Here is an 8992-nt window from a genome sequence, read left to right on the forward strand (position 1 = left end):
ATATTCGCGTTATCCATCTTATCTTTTATTTAATGCCATATTCCCGTTATCTATCTTATCTGCGAGTCTTTTATTTAATGTCATATTCCCCTTATCCATCTTATCAGAGAGTCTATTATTTAATGCCATATTCCCGTTATCGATCTTATCAGAGAGTCTTTTATTTAATGCCATATTCCCGTTATCCATCTTATCAGAGAGTCTTTTATTTAATGCCATATTCCCGTTATCTATCTTATCTTATATTTAATGTCAAATTCTCCTTATCTATCTTATCAGAGAGTCTTTTATTTAATGCCATATTCCCGTTATCAATCTTATCAGAGAGTCTTTTATTTAATGCCATATTCCCGTTATCCATCTTATCAGAGAGTCTTTTATTTAATGCCATATTCCCGTTATCCATCTTATCTTTTATTTAATGCCATATTCCCGTTATCCATCTTATCAGAGAGTCTTTTATTTAATGCCATATTCCCGTTATCCATCTTATGAGCGAGTCTTTTATTTAATGTCATATTCCCGTTATCAATCTTATCAGAGAGTCTATTATTTAATGCCATATTCCCGTTATCTATCTTATCAGAGAGTCTTTTATTTAATGCCATATTCCCGTTATCCATCTTATCTGCGAGTCTTTTATTTAATGCCATATTCCCGTTATCTATCTTATCTGCGAGTCTTTTATTTAATGCCATATTCCCGTTATCTATCTTATCAGAGAGAGTCCGTTTATCTATCTTTTTATTTTAATTTGCCATATTCCCGTTATCTATCTTATCAGCGAGTCTTTTATTTAATGCCATATTCCGTTATCTATCTTATCTTATCAGCGAGTTTTTATTTAATGCCATATTCCCGTTATCTATCTTATCAGCGAGTCTTTTATTTAATGCCATATTCCCGTTATCTATCTTATCTGCGAGTCTTTTATTTAATGTCATATTCCCGTTATCTATCTTATCTGCGAGTCTTGAATTTAATGCCATATTCCCGTTATCTATCGTATCAGCGAGTCTTTTATTTAATGCCATATTCCCGTTATCTATCTTATCTGCGAGTCTTTTATTTAATGTCATATTCCCGTTATCTATCTTATCAGAGTCTTTTATTTAATGCCATATTCCCGTTATCCATCTTATCTGCGAGCCATATTCTTATTATCAGCGAGTCTTTTATTTAATGTCATATTCCCGTTATCGAGTCTTTATTTAATGTCATATTCTATCTATCTTATCAGCGAGTCTTTTATTTAATGTCATATTCCCGTTTATCTTATCAGCGAGTCTTTTATTTAATGCCATATTCCCGTTATCTATCTTATCAGCGAGTCTTTTATTTAATGCCATATCTTATCAGCGAGTCTTGAATTTAATGCCTATCTATCTATCTTATCAGCGAGTCTTTTATTTAATGCCATATTCTTTATCTATCTTATCAGATTCTTTTTATTTAATGTCATATCTTATCTATCTTATCAGCGAGTCTTTTATTTAATGCCATATTCTCGTTATCTATGAGTCATATTTAATGTCATATTCCCGCTATCTATCTTATCAGAGAGTCTTTTATTTAATGTCATATTCCCGTTATCTATCTTATCTGCGAGTCTTTTATTTAATGTCATATTCCCGTTATGTATCTTATCAGCGAGTCTTTTATTTAATGTCATATTACCGTTTTCTACCTTATCAGAGAGTCTTTTATTTATTGTCATATTCCCGTTATCTATCTTATCCGCAATTGCAAACAGAATTATAAAGGTATTACCTAGTATTATTAATGAAGACCAAAAGGGTTTTGTCTTGGGAAGATATATTGGCGAGGTAACAAGATTTATATATGACCTATAGTTTGGCATGAAATGCATGTGAACCCGGTTTTTTGTAAATATCTCTTCATCCAATGACCCCAATCAATCTCAAACTGTGCAAGTGGATGTTTTGTCAGACAACCTAATCACATTGTAAATCGCCGATTTTATGCATTTGTATTAAAGAATCTGTCTATTTAGTATGTAACTGTCAACAAACTAAACAGCAGAACGCAGACTGCTTGCAGAGGGAGGGAGCCAATGACCTGTAACGGCGGCAGTGTTGGGTCATAAAGGTAAATGCACGTGCAGTTCATGATAGTTACCTGTGCACTGCACAGTGATAGACCGTTTGGATCATTCACATTGACTACTTGTACCTGTCATCATGAAAGCTTATTCAGATGATGCTAAACGTTTAATTAGAAATGTGTTGAATTTTTTTTTAAAAGAGAGCAAACGTAGCAAACCGGTTTATAAGGTGTCGGATTACATGAAACGTACAACTTTACTGGACCCAGTATCTCACATTGGATAGAAACATTCTATAATGATATTGAATCGAGAGTATTGGTAAATGAATTTGCGTCAACTTCTTTTAAGATAGGTCGGGGATGCCGCCAGGGGGACCCGCTAGCGCCGTACATCTTTCTGTTGTGTGTAGAAATCTTGGGTATCATGATACGAAACAACAAAAATATAAAGGGGATTAAACTTGGGAGTATAACATATCTTCTATCACAGTTTGCAGATGATACAACACTTACATTAGACGGATCAGAGAAATGCCTCTATGCAGTTCTGAGCACTTTCGAACTATTTGCCCGTTTTTCAGTATTGAAAGTCAACGTAGATAAAACTAAACTAATATGGATAGGCTCCAAAAAGAGATCCCGATATAAGATGTGTAAATAATGGAATTTTGACTGGTCACAAAGAGACTTCACGCTCTTGGGAATACATTTCGATATTGATCTTGACAATATGGTTGAAATAAACTACAACGAAAAACTAGCTCAAATTGAAAGGCAAATGAACATTTGGTCAGCTCGTACCGTAACCCCGTATGGAATAAACACTGTTCTTAAATCACTTCTATTACCTAAACTTATTTCTCTACCAAATCCAAAAAAATGTGTCATTGAAAGACTTCAAAAAAGTGTTTTAATTTCATATGGAAAAACAAACCTGATAAGATTAAAAGAGATGTAATGATGTTAAACCCAGAGCATGGGGGGATAAAAACGCCAAATACTAGAAAAGTTATATCTTCACAACAACTAAAATGGATAAGGGAGAATAAGCGGTCATGACCTCAAATGGACGTTTCTCGTCACCAGTCAGTTTTAAATCAGGCCTCAAGTTTTACTGACGGATAGTTACTATATACAAAATGAAATAATTCCCTCTTCAACTAACTCCTTTTGGAAAGACCTACTCTTAGAATAGTCGAACTTTATATCCATGTGTAAAAGAGAAATTGTAAATGAAGAAGAAATACAATGCCAATCATTATGGAATAATGACAATATCAGAATTGATAGCCACCCCTTTCTGTATCGTGAGTGGTACAAAAAAGGTGTCGTTTTTGTGAATGATTTAATACATGAAGAAGGCAGACTGTTCACATATAAAGAATTGTCCAATCCGTTTTCAATAAAAAACAATTTCGTAGCGTATGAATCAGTGAAAAAAGCAATTATAACATATGCTCGAACACTGAATATAAAGCAATTTAAAAAGAAATTAAGCGAACCAATTTATCCCTTTAATGTCTCAAAAATTGACACAATGATTGGGAGTAAAAAACTATATGCCTCCCTCTTGAACTCAACATTTGTTCGGTTGCCAAACGTTTTAACATTATTGCAAATAAATGTTCGCGAAGCATAGACTTGAAATGGTTCCAATATAGAATTATCCGCAATATCCTCCAACAATACAACTACTTTATAAAATTGGATACACATCCTCAACATGTGTCCATTTTGTGAACAAGAAAGAGAAACTATCAATCATATGTTATGGGAATGTGAATCTGTTTTTAAATTATGGACAGAAATAGAATCATGGTTGAACTCAGTACAGTTACAGCTTGAACTTACAAATAAAATCGTTATATTGGGAATGAAAGGAAAAAAAAACAGTAATCCGATTAATGAAATCATTTCAGTAGTCAAACATTATATCTTCAGATGCAGCATAAATGGTTTCAAACCAGAGTTAGAATATTTAAGAGATGAAATTGTCCGTCACTATGATATGTCAAGATATGTTACCTATCAGCAGGAACTGAACAATTGTTTTTTCAATATTGGTCATCATTACATCTATTACTTGGAAGATAATCCAGCCAATTATACTTTTTCAGCAAGCTGTACATTTTCATACATGTATACATATACCATTGTATTATTATGAAACTTATCTATACATGTTTGCCTGTACATGAAATATGGAAATTAACAAAAACAAACAAACAAAAAACAACAACATCGCTTGCATTAAGAGGCCGGTCTTGGTAGACCCACATGGGCTGTTGGTTGGAGAAAGTAGTTCATATAATTTACCTGAACGATGCTGCCAATATTAGTGGGGATATCATACCAAACATCAGTAAAAAACTTTTGGACTTAGGTTTTGTGGTGGTGGTCAATTTACTTGATCTATTTTATTTGGCAACGTTAAACCATCTTTGGAAGAACCGATGAACTAATGCGTCTGGTATAACGATGACATTCAAACTGAGGGTAAACCTGTCTGCTCTCCACAATGGCATCAAAAGGGTATATCATATCATGATTTCAAATCATTCATGGCACAGCAAAATTTATACTATTTTGATAAATTAGTACAAAATACAGTTCTTTACCTATCAATTCTTGTTATTTACAGAATTACAATGAAAAACGTTATGTTAAAGTGTGGCGAAGGCTCATATACTAGCGGTAACAAGGAAGTAATGCATTTCATGAAGTCCTAAATCTACAAACAAAAGTGGCACAATAGGTCTAAAGATTGTATACAGTATACAATATACAGAGCGGATCAACAGGAACCTTATGATTTGGGTTGCTGTGTTGTCTGACGCCGCACTCAGCAATATTCCAGCTATATGGCGGCGGTCTGTAAATTTTCGAGTCTGGACAAGAAAATCCAGTGATCAACAGCATGAGCATCGATCTATGCAATTGGGATACGATGACATGTGTCAACCAAGTCAGCGAACCTGACCACCAGATCCCGTTAGTCGCCTCTCACAAGCATGGGTTACTGAGGATTAATTCTAACTCGGATCTTCACGGATATAACCTTATGGCCCAAAATGTGCACACTAAATATTGAATTATGATGGCTTCGGTTTAAAGGTATACATCATATTATAGGTTCTAACTATTAGTTATCTGACATTGAATAGGTTGTATCACCATTTGGTTCATAAACATCTCAAACAATCACTCAGATTTTATGCAATTGTCACTCTGCTGCTGATATGTGGGAAACATAAGGCTTGGATTGCAGATATTCTTTGTATTCACAACAATTCAACCAATGCAGTATCAATGGCAACACAATCCATGCTTTACTGAATTAATATTCACACTGTAATTGTGCACACGTACATGCCTTTGTTCTATAAACGATGTTTCTCAGAGTGCCAGCAATGATTTTATATAGGTTGTCAGAGTGCTAGCAATGTTGTCAGAATGTTATCAAAGATGTTATATAGGTTGTCAGAGTGCTATCAGAATGTCATCAATGTTATATAGGTTGTCAGAGTGCTAGCAGTGATGTTATATATGTTGTCAGAATGTTATCAAGGATGTTATATAGGTTGTCAGAGTGCTATCAGAATGTCATCAAAGATGTTTGATGACATTCTGATAGCACTCTGACAACCTATATAATATCCATGATATTCCCTCTGACAACCTATATAACATCCTTGATAGCACTCTGACAACCTATATAACAGCACTGACAGTGCTATCAAGGATGTTATATAGGTTGTCAGAGGATTATCAAGGATGTTATATAGGTTGTCAGAGTGCTATCACTCTATAACGCTGCAAAACAAACAATGGTCTACCCAAAATGTCAGTCGAACCCGGACCTTCGTCGTGAAGAGCGAGCACTTCAGTAAGTCTCACCGTCAGACGCAACAACAGTGATTGGCTTCTTTATGCATATGAACGTGAACTTGACGACATCAGATAAAGGCAGTTTGGCTGAACATACGCGTCAGTTACAGCGATAGTCTGCTGTCAGTCACACTTGTCTATTAGCCACTGTCCCTCCGCTGACACACCCATTTTGAAATCTGTGCATTACGATTCACTCTCCATGGGACAAGGGGAATGGCTTTTTACTCTACTTTCCCATTGCATCGATCAATATTCTTTGGTGTTTACATTTCTTAACTTTACAGGTACAATCAAGCATCACTTCTAAAGAAGAATTCTAAGAGCCTCATACAACTTTGGCACGGGTACCACTCGAGGTCTCAGCTCACTCACTCTCTCTGCATTATCTGTGTCAAACCCCAAACAGCCGGGATACATGTTGGCATTGCCTGGCGAGATGAGGATCATGGTAGCTGGAGTTTGACTAAGCATGTTTTGAGCTGTGAGAACAATTCATGTAACACAAACTGTCATAAGTTCGCCGAATGGCTGGTAATTGTCATTTGATCTTCACTGGACTTGGCTGTAGATGTGCGAAGTATGTCTGACTGTCACAATATGTGAGCACAACACAGGGGTTGGAGATAAGTATTAGTTCGTACACGTCATCTCTTGCTACTGGAGAAACACTTTCAGTCATCAGAGTGTGAAGTCTGGCTGCATCCAGCTAATTAACATAGACAGCCTGTGTAACCATGCACATCGCTAAACACATGCTTCCACTGATTAAAGCACACAGGTGCATTCATCTCGGCAATATGATATTCATAGACCTATTATTGCATGTACGAAATATTCACAAAATCGATTTTCGTGAATGTGAATAATTGCTTCATAGGTTTAAAGGCCTGTTCTTTGTGGTTTAGCGTCACAGTACTCTGGTCGCCTGTTCAAGCGTGGTGAAACATAATTTATGAAGATTGACATGGATTCGGAACAAGTTATCCATCACAGTTATCCATCTGTGCAAGGAACACAGACAAGAAGAACGTGTATATATACAAGGAATATTCAGAAGAGACTAGTAATATACGTATTTATAATCTCTTTGACTCACAAACATTTGCACTGCCTCTAGGAAAGGTGAAGTTTCGATGATGAACAAGACTTCCGTTTAACATCAAACTAAATCTTATTTAACATTCATGCTAACCGAAGTTTCTTTCGTTTTTAATGTCAGATTATAGATCTTTTTGGAAAACACGACAGAGCGGTTCAAACCCGCATCAGGAACTATAGACGCGTAATAGTCGATCAAAACCACCACGGGAGATATATTTCTTTAATTATAGGATCAGAGAATATTGGTTCACTTCAGACAAAATAGACCTGTTACTCGCGAGCCCTAACATTGTGAACATGTAGATATAGTCATGCAAACCCTAACATTGTGAACATGTTGATATAGTCATGCAAACCCTAACATTGTGAACATGTAGATATAGTCATGCAAACCCTAACATTGTGAACATGTAGATATAGTCGTGCAAACCCTAACATTGTGAACATGTAGATATAGTCATGCAAACCCTAACATTGTCAACATGTAGATATAGTCATGCAAACCCTAACATTGTGAACATGTAGATATAGTCATGCAAACCCTAACATTGTGAACATGTTGATATAGTCATGCAAACCCTAACATTGTCAACATGTAGATATAGTCATGCAAACCCTAACATTGTGAACATGTAGATATAGTCATGCAAACCCTAACATTGTGAACATGTAGATATAGTCATGCAAACCCTAACATTGTGAACATGTAGATATAGTCATGCAAACCCTAACATTGTGAACATGTAGATATAGTCATGCAAACCCTAACATTGTCAACATGTAGATATAGTCATGCAAACCCTAACATTGTGAACATGTAGATATAGCCATGCAAACCCTAACATTGTGAACATGTAGATATAGTCATGCAAACCCTAACATTGTGAACATGTAGATATAGCCATGCAAACCCTAACATTGTGAACATGTAGATATAGTCATGCAAACCCTAACATTGTGAACATGTAGATATAGTCATGCAAACCCTAACATTGTGAACATGTAGATATAGTCATGCAAACCCTAACATTGTGAACATGTAGATATAGTCATGCAAACCCTAACATTGTGAACATGTAGATATAGTCATGCAAACCCTAACATTGTGAACATGTAGATATAGTCATGCAAACCCTAACATTGTGAACATGTAGATATAGTCATGCAAACCCTAACATTGTGAACATGTAGATATAGTCATGCAAACCCTAACATTGTGAACATGTAGATATAGTCATGCAAACCCTAACATTGTGAACATGTAGATATAGTCATGCAAAACCCTAACATTGTGAACATGTAGATATAGTCATGCAAACCCTAACATTGTGAACATGTAGATATAGTCATGCAAACCCTAACATTGTGAACATGTAGATATAGCCATGCAAACCCTAACATTGTGAACATGTAGATATAGTCATGCAAACCCTAACATTGTGAACATGTAGATATAGCCATGCAAACCCTAACATTGTGAACATGTAGATATAGTCATGCAAACCCTAACATTGTGAACATGTAGATATAGTCATGCAAACCCTAACATTGTGAACATGTAGATATAGCCATGCAAACCCTAACATTGTGAACATGTAGATATAGTCATGCAAACCCTAACATTGTGAACATGTAGATATAGTCATGCAAACCCTAACATTGTGAACATGTAGATATAGTCATGCAAACCCTAACATTGTGAACATGTAGATATAGTCATGCAAACCCTAACATTGTGAACATGTAGATATAGTCATGCAAACCCTAACATTGTGAACATGTAGATATAGTCATGCAAACCCTAACATTGTGAACATGTAGATATAGTCATGCAAACCCTAACATTGTGAACATGTAGAGATATAGCCATGCAAACCCTAACATTGTGAACATGTAGATATAGTCATGCAAACCCTAACATTGTGAACATGTA

Source organism: Haliotis rubra, unplaced genomic scaffold (genome assembly GCF_003918875.1).
Source record: "Haliotis rubra isolate DU_JTF1 unplaced genomic scaffold, ASM391887v1 Scf634, whole genome shotgun sequence".
Classification (NCBI taxonomy): Eukaryota; Metazoa; Mollusca; class Gastropoda; order Lepetellida; family Haliotidae; genus Haliotis; species Haliotis rubra.